The following is an 8,919-nucleotide window of genomic DNA, read 5'->3' as shown; positions in this document are numbered from 1 at the left end:
CCCAGATGCCAGCATAACTGGAGCACCCAGAGCATCAACAGGAGAGACCTGAGATCTCACATGGCTGTCCTCTGGACCACAATTCAACTGGTGACCAGACACCATGTGATCCTCTGAAAGAGCAGAATACCCTCTGTGGGCAACCACCCTCTACCTTGTACCCCACACCCTGCATCTCCTCTGAGATCAGAGCCTCTGAGAGAAGAACAGCCCATGCAACCTCAGGACCTCTCCCTAGTGCCACAGAAGAGCTGAAAGTTTCTGCTTAGGGGTTGGCAGACACTGCCCCAGTCTCCAAGGGCCCTCCCCATCTCCAGTCTTGTCCCCTCTTAGACCTCCTCCACACAGCCTCCCAGTGACCTCGGAAACACGTCTAAGTAGGTTGCTGCCATGCACTGACCTTTACTGGCTACCTACCATTCTCAGAACCAAATGCCCAACATGACATGACATTCAGCCTGGGTGCCAGGATCCCTGTCCATCTTTCTAGCACACTCTCCACAGCTCCCCAGCCTTGTGCTTCCAATCCCTGTGCATCCCTGCACTTTCCTAAATGTAGCCCTTTAAAATCCCAACCAATAAGTTGAGTCCCTTTTCCAAAGAATTCAGGCTGTTGGATAGTTCCTAATGTGACATGGTGGACTGTCCACTCCATGTCCTGCTCATTCTCCTCTGGAAGCCTCCAGTTTGTCCACATCCTCTATGCAGAAAGACACCCAGGAATAACCATACATTTTAGGGGTGATCCAAATAGCTCTAAGAACACCCTATAGGTCCAGGGAATGACTTCATAATTTTGAGATATCATAACAGAACACAAACTAACCAAAGACCATGGGTCAAAATTACAGGAGGGATTTAGGATGAACTGCCAATAGGGGCTTTGAAGAGCATTAGGATAAACTGCAGAAGGCCATCTCCTTTCCCTCCCTGGAAATACCTGAGTTTTGCCAGAAGCATACCTGGCTGGGTGGTATGGATGTAGCCTGAAGGAGGAGGTTGAATAAGGAGTCCACCAGTTCTTCTGCCCTATGAGTTATATGGCCCCTTTGCTGGGAGCTCTATAATCATCTTTCTTTAGCCGATGGCTGGAGATAAGACTGTTCTTTCAGTTTTGACTCATGGGGGAAGATCCTTAAAAAGTAACCGTATGGGGGGGACTTGATAATATGGGTGAATGTAGTAACCACATTGTTTTTCATGTGAAACCTTCATAAGAGTATATATCAATAATATCTTAAGAAAAAAAGTAACCTTTTACTCTGCACCCACCAGGAAGAAGTGAGAGGCTGTAACAACAGAAGGAAAGGATGGAGTTGCTAAGACTTCCCCACAGCCTCGGGGGAAGCTGGGTACACAGAGTCTTTAGGAATAAGCTTCTGTGGTCAAGGATTTGAGAAGAGCAACACAACTACAATTCCACATTCCTACCAGATCTTTCCTTCTGGCAGCCTAGTTATAGCATGTAACCTCTCTGACCTTTGACCTCTCTTGGTAAATGGAGATGATACCACTAACCATGTACATGAAAAGCCTGAACAACAAGGAACACTATAAATATAAGCTACATTTATTTACCTTCTATGTCAGTTAAGAAATTTCTCGAATAAACAAATTGATACAAAAGTTCCAACCTTGAATCAATGGAAGAAACGTTCCACAGCAGACAATGTAATTGCTCAGAAAATGAGGCAGTGAGTCATCCCAGATGAGCAGAGGGTAGGAGGAATTGGGCAGGAGTCACAGCCAAAGGGCAGCCATTCATGTTCACTGCAGCACTGTTCACAGTAGCCAAGGCATGGAAACAACCCAAGCCTCTGTAACAAACAAACAGATAAAGAAATTGTGGTATATACATACAATGGAAGGTTATTCAGCATTAGAAAAGAAGATGCTACCATCTGCAACATAGAGGAACCTGGAAGACATTATGCTAAGTGAAAGAAGCCAGATACACAAACACAAATGCTCCGTGACCTCACTTGTGTATGTAATCTGAAAAAGCCAAAATCATAGAAATAGAGTACAACAGTGGTTACCAGGGCAGGGAGGGTGAGGAAATGGGAAATGTTGGGGAAAGGGGACAAAACTGCAGGTATGTGAGATGAATGTAAATCTAGAGATCTAATGCACAAGCATGATGACTAACATTCCTAGTTCTGTATCGAATAATAGACATTTGCTAAGAGAATCTCTGGGGCTCTTACACAAAGAGGAGGAACTGTGAGATGTGGATATGTTCACTAGTGTGACTGTAGTCATCACTTCATTACATGGGTGTATATATATATATACACATATAAAACATGTATGTCATGTTTACACCTTTAATATATATAATTTTTATTAAAAATAAAGACACGTATATTTTTTAAAGCACACATGAAAACTGAACAGTGTTAGCTGATCACAGGTCTGCGTGCTGCTGGGCTCTCAGTCACCTTGCGTCGAGACCACCTCTTGTGCATCACCAGCACAAGGCCTGGGATCTACCAGCCACTCAGACCCCCTGATACAGTGACCATTCCCAAAGGTGCGGCCCTCTGTGAGTGACCAGGGGGGAAACGAACAGACAAGGGACCACAGCTGTTCCTGTCCAGCACTGGTGCATGGTTAGGGCCAAGAATTCTTTCCCATGCACCCGCTTGAAGCTGTACTGGGGTCAGTTCAGGAGGGAGATGCTGGATCAGGCTGTTAGTTCCCAGAGGCAGAGTTTCCTTCCCCAGGGCCTTGGGGACTCAGGCAATCACCAAACTCCATGGCCCCCTCTTCTCCTTAAGTGTGATAGATGGGCTGAGTTTTCCTGGTGGTTTAAACACTTTGCATTGATTTGTGTATTAGTTTGTATATTGTTTGGAGAGACCAATTTCAAGACAAGCTTTGCCCGTCGTCCATCAAAGCTCACTGGTGCTTTATCTTCATTCTGAGTTGGCTGCTCATCAGACTCCAGGCAGGCTGCTGCCAAGAGATCCTGCTGCCCTGGACCTCTACCCATCACAGCTCCAAGAAACATGCTGCTGCAGGTGTGCTGCAGCCTGGGTGGAGATGCGGGCTGCTGGGGAACAGCATTCCCCACTCTTTCACTTGGCTGCTTGGAGAAGATCTGGGCAACTGCTCTTTGGGACTCTTACTATTTCCAGAGATGAGATCTTACAGCAACTCTCACAAGCATTCCACAGATGTGGAAACTGAGTTAAGCATCGTGTGGAATAGAAACAATTATAAACCACAGCTGTATCTTAACAGCATTTTGAAATGGACAGAGTGGAAACAACCATTCAGAGTGGGGCACTTTCCCTTTTACTTGCCAAGCATGGATGCTTGGGGCTGGTTTGGGTGCAGCTTTGGTGGGAAGGCACGGGGACTGAGCTTGAGTCCAGGCACCCTTCAGGAGCCGGAGACATCTTGCTCCTGCAAGGGGACTGGCCCTGTCTCTCATCCACGCTGCAGAAGGGCCAGTCTCTGGTCCTCCGGAACAGCTGTGTGACATCTTCGGTGGGTAGGAAGTCCCTGCCGGGGACAGCTCGCTCTCCCAGCCCTGGCTGCCAGGGCTGCTTCCTACACTCTGTAAGAGAAGCCCAAACCTCCAAGTGCCACCTCCCACCTACCCACACACCATGCTTTTCCTGATATCTGTCAGCAGCCCCACGTTCTGGAATGAGGGAACCCTGGATGTAAGTGGATCTGTACTGATCTACAGTGAAGATCAGTCCCCGGGATGCATGACCATCTCTCTCCCTCTCCCTCCCTCTCTCCTCTTCCCACTGGTTCAAGGACTGGGGAATCTTACTGATTATTCTTCTCCTCTTTTGGATGTGCACAAGGTCCCAATCCCCCATGACAGCTCTACTCTCCAGTGTCAACCATGGAGACAGGAGCTAAGTGAGGCCAGGGCTCTCCTTGCCCTGCAATTTTGACTCTCCAAAGGGCATCAGAACATGATGAGCAAACACAGCAGCCAGGCTCTCACAGCTGGGCCTTGGCAGGGTCCCTCCAGCTCACCCAGGAAACCTCGCCCGGGAGGATCTGCCAAAGAGCCTGTGCTGCCCAAACAGCAAGAGCATGACCGGCCTGCTCAGATGGCCACTGGGGGCCTGGGGTGGGCAGATGAGGAAAGTGGGCTATGTCTCTAGTAAAAATGTGTAAGGAAAAAAAAAAAACCCAGCGACCTTCAGTCCATTCCTGAGCCTTCCGGTCCCCGCCTGTGGGACCCCCAGCCCCTCCTCTCACCTCTCCTAAGGAGCACCATGTCTGGGCCTTTCCACCCCTTCTTCAAAACTTACGTATTCAGAATAGAGAAGGCTCTCTCTCTGACATTTGAAATGAAGCTCAGCCTCATTCAGAATAAAAGAAATACAAATTAAAACTACTTTCAGATTCCACTGATCATCATCAAGGTGGCAAAAAGCCAAAGCCCCACCACACACTGCACTGGCAAGACGGTGGGGGCACAGACACCCAGCCAGTAATGGTAGGGGTGGGAGTGTAAATTGATATATTAGGATATTTTGACTTTATCTTTCTGTAATGTAATACAAAATATACTTGGTCTTTGTTCCCAGGTTCCTGGCAAAGAGCTTCTAGAACACTTGTAATTTCCTAAGTGGTAGGAAATGAAATGGCCCATCCACCACACCTAAGTTTATGCTAATGAGGTGATGGGGCCTAGTCTTCAAAAGCACCAAATTTGGTGGTGATAGAGGGTGGGAACTTTCAGCCCCACTCCCTGGCCTCCAGGAAGGGGAGGGAGGCTGGAGATTAAGTTATAAAAACTTGAACAGGGAGATCTGGAGGGGCTTTCCGGTGGCTGAACACACAGATGTGCCAGGAGGGTGGCTCCTGGAGGCTCAGAATCCACCCGACACCCCCAGGCCTTGCCCTTAGCGATTCCTGAGTTACATCCTTCACAATAAACAAGTAGTAACAGTAAAGCACTTTCCTGAGTTCTGTGAGTCATTTTAGTGGGTTATCAAGTGGGGAGTGGGAGGTGTCATGGAGCCCATGGATTTGCAGTCTGTAGGCACCCCACTTGTGGCTGATCAGAAGTGGGTGCAGTCTTGTGGGACTGAGCCCTTAAACTTGTGGAGGCTGATGCTAACCCCAGGGAAATAGTGTCAGAATTGAACTGAACTGAATGGTTGGATACCCAGTTGGTGTCAGAGAATCAGAACTGGTGTTGGAAAAGATAGCACACATTTAGTGTCAGAAAGAAGACATCATTTCCAAAACAGCAACACATACACCTTTGCCCCACTCAGAAACCCCACTTCCAGGAATTATTTCACCTGATGTCCTTACTGGCATGCAAAATGATGTAAATACAACTTGATACATTTTGGCATTGTTGAGAATAGCAAGAGAATGGAAACGGCCAAGTTGCCATCTAATGGGAATTGGTTAAATTATTGAACAGGCAGCCCGTGGAATTCTATATAGCTATATACACAAAAGAAAAGATGGAAGAAGCTCTGTCCTATTGACATGGAACGATCTCCCAGGTATCTTGTTAATTGGGAAAAAAGCAAGGCGTAAGACAGTGTTGACAGCATGCTATGTGTCCTGTGTTAAATAAGAGGGGGCTAATGAATACAGATTTTCACTGGCTAATACGTACCTTTCTGAAAGTTCCTGGAAGGGTAAGCAATGGCGACCTGTTGCAGTGGGAAGACAGCCTGTAACGGAGTGCAGAGAGCATCAAGTCAGGAAAAAGAACTAATGACACTTAACCTGACTGCCTAGAGCGAGAGCCAACCAGTCTTTTCTTGTGTAAATTACCCAAGGCTTCTGAGAAATGCGCCTACCCTAAGTTAGATAACTAGAAGTGGGCAACAGCCAGGGAACGCCTGGGGATGTAACCCGTGATAAGTCACACAGGCATGCTTGGGTAAGCAAGAGATAACAATTGAAGCGGGCAGGCAACTGGCGCGTTCCCTAAAAAGGTTACAATGTTTCCCATTGGTTACAATATAGAGTGTGTTTTAAACCTATTAGTTGTAGAACTGCGCGGGCTTTGATGTAACTGCTGCGAAGATCCTATATAATCAATACCCAAAGTTGCTTCGGGGTCGGCAGCTCGGGCTCGGCCTGCGTGTCAGGGGAGGTGCTGTCGACCTCAGCTTGCTGGCTGAATAAAGACTTTGCTTGGATTTTCATCTCCGTGTCCGTGTGTCTTGTTCTCTGGGAAGACCCAGAGTCCTAGACCCTAACAAGCCAGCAGATGAGGCATGAGAAACAACGAGAGGGAGGGAAGGGTTTTCTTTGTTGATGTTTGAACCAGGTGCATGTAACACCTATTCTCTCGTAGCCAACCAGACCAGAAGGGACTTTAGAGATCCTATTCCTCCTTCTTTAAAGTTAGGGCCAAAGGGGCTCCCTGGCTCGGCAGCTCTCAGATGTGGTGGAGGATCGGTACAAGGGTCCCAGGCCCTCAGAGCAGCTCAGTGTTCTTCCAGAGGCGCCACAGGGCTATGTGCTCCTCTGAAGCAGGGCCTAGCAGGGCCCGGGATTTATCTTTGAGTTACTGGAACCTAATAGAGCGTTGGCACATGCTCACTATTTTGTTAGAAGTTTTTTGAATGAATCGATGTTGTGTTGTACTTCCTGGGAGCCCTGAATCTCTGGCTGAGCTAATTCATTAATCACAGCCTTACAGTGACAACAATTTATATCCCCCAACCACGATAGTTCTGTTTTCTTGGGGGCCACCAATGGTGGGACCTCAGGTACCTCGGCAGAGGAGACACGTCTGCTGAGGGGGGCCTTTTAATAATGCCACAAGCAACTGCCTATATTGTAACTTCTTGCACAGTCAGCCTATGTACAGAATAAGAAAAAATAGAGAGAGCAAGAGAGAATGATTAGGTAATCTTTTAAGATTCCCAGACCCAATTCCAAGGGGGTGGGGTGGCAGGGAGTTCCCCCACACAACAACCCAGTAATTCCCAGACACCAGCAGGGTGGTGGAGAATTCAACTCAATTCTGACACTACCTAGCAGAAGATCGTTCAGATCCCACAGGCTAAGTGTTCTTCAGACGTGAGCCCCAGCTCCAGCCTATTACCTGTGCTTCATTTAGGGGATCCAATGACATCCTCCTCAGGTTTGATTAATTTGCTAGTGTGGCTCACAGAACTCGGGGAAACACTTACTTAACATTTACCAGCTTCTCAAAGGATAGCAATAGCCAGCCAGATGAAGAGAGGTCACCGAAGGTGAGGTCCACAACAAAGGGGCATCTCTCTTCTCTCCTCGTAGAGCCTGAGCCCCACTCGGCAGCTTGTGGAAGTCTTCTGGTTCCCTGACAGTGGAAGCTCTCCAAAAAAAAAAAAAAAAAAAGCCAAAAATCTGCCCTCTGGTTTTTTTTGGAGGCTTCATTGCAGTCATGACTGACTGAGTCATTGGCCATTGGCTGATCAGCTGACTCACCTCCAGCCGCTCACCCCTCCCCAGAGGAAGGGATGAAGTGGGGCAAGGAGGGGTGGCACTGAAAGTTCCAGCCCTCCAGTCACCTGCCTGGTCCCCCAGCAGCCAACCCCTGACTTTGGATGGAGTCCGAGAATCACCTTCATTAATAACAAGACACCATTTCATCTTTATGGCTCTGAAGCATATTCAGGAACTGTGAATGAAGACTAAATATATCTGAGAAATACATATTTGGTCATCTGAATGACCAAATAAATATTTCTTATAAATCATTATATTGCACGTAATTATAGCAAACATTTAATATGCTTAACACAGCGATCAGGGGAAGAGGAATTATTTTCCCTTAGATTGTCCAACGAAGCCAGGGCCCATGGGGCATGTCCTTTGAATTGAACAGGCTGGAGGAGTGATTTGATGGACAGCACTCTATGCACCCTCCTTCAGGGCCAAACTTATTAAACTCCACAAACAGTGCTGCAAGGTGCATGGTAGATATGCCTCTATTCAAACCTGTGATCTGGGGCTTGTTAGCATTATGCTCTGACTGACTGCTATGCCACTCAGACAGACAGGGCACTCCTGCCAGCCAGGGGTGAAACTCAGAACCCTCCAGAACATAACCGTTCATCATCCATCATTAGTGTGACTAAGGCAAGTTGTGTCTAAATGGGCTGGAAGGGTTCAGGGGGAAAGAAGCTAAGGAAGACGATTAACACCTCGGGAAAGTAGTTGAGTAAGGCCATCAGTGACGGATGAACACTTGGTAAATCAGAGGTCTGGAGCTTATGAGCAGAGTCCCATTGGAAGCTTTTGGTCACAAATTAGAGGGATGTTTGGCTCCTTAGACACAGCCAGGGTGGCTGCTGCAATGGGCACAACGCTATCCAAGCCGCCAGAGGGAGAATGGGTAAGTGGGATACATGGAGATCTGATCCTATTATAACCAACTCCATCACAAAGAAAATTTCACCTTAACAAAAATATATCCAAGCCCCAAGCATTGGCCCATAATAATCATATATTGTTTAAACAACCCATTGTGAAGCAAGCTGTTCCTCAGTCCTTCAGGTAATAGCCCATAGTTCTAACACCCCAGCACATCCCACTCACACATGATGAACTATTTGTGGTACATGACAATCCTGGCATGCCTTTCCAACACTGTGACTGTGGGAGGTGACTTTTGAGATGCCCTACTAGAGGCTGATGTTTTGAAAAATGGCAAAGAATTGGTCTTAACAAGAATCTTTAGCTCATCTCATAGTTTCCTATCAAACCATCCACCTGGGTCTAGTATCATTAGGAAGATTATTTCAAATGTGAGATGATCACCTCTAAATATGCAGAACAAAACTTTGAAAAAAACTCAACATCCATTTATAGTTTCAAAAATAGTAAACTAAGACTAGTAATTTCCTTAATCTAATAAACAACATCTGTCACAAACCTATAGTAAACATCCTGATTAACACTGAAACATTTAAATAATTC

The 8,919-nt window shown here is 46.8% G+C and overlaps 1 long non-coding RNA gene across 1 annotated transcript; it reads right to left on the bottom strand.

Moving 5' to 3' along the window:
* Positions 1 to 1,600: 1,600 nt before the first annotated feature.
* LOC140850065 (uncharacterized) lies at positions 1,601 to 7,315 on the bottom strand. The gene is made up of 3 exons (XR_012132806.1): positions 7,149 to 7,315; positions 5,615 to 5,672; positions 1,601 to 1,817 (listed from the first exon to the last, which is right to left on the bottom strand). It is a non-coding gene; the product is annotated as an uncharacterized lncRNA (long non-coding RNA).
* Positions 7,316 to 8,919: the final 1,604 nt, after the last annotated feature.

This window comes from Manis javanica, chromosome 6, assembly GCF_040802235.1.
Source record: "Manis javanica isolate MJ-LG chromosome 6, MJ_LKY, whole genome shotgun sequence".
NCBI lineage: Eukaryota > Metazoa > Chordata > Mammalia > Pholidota > Manidae > Manis > Manis javanica.
Note: the sequence above shows the minus strand (reverse complement) of the source record. Positions and strands in the feature narration are given on the sequence as shown.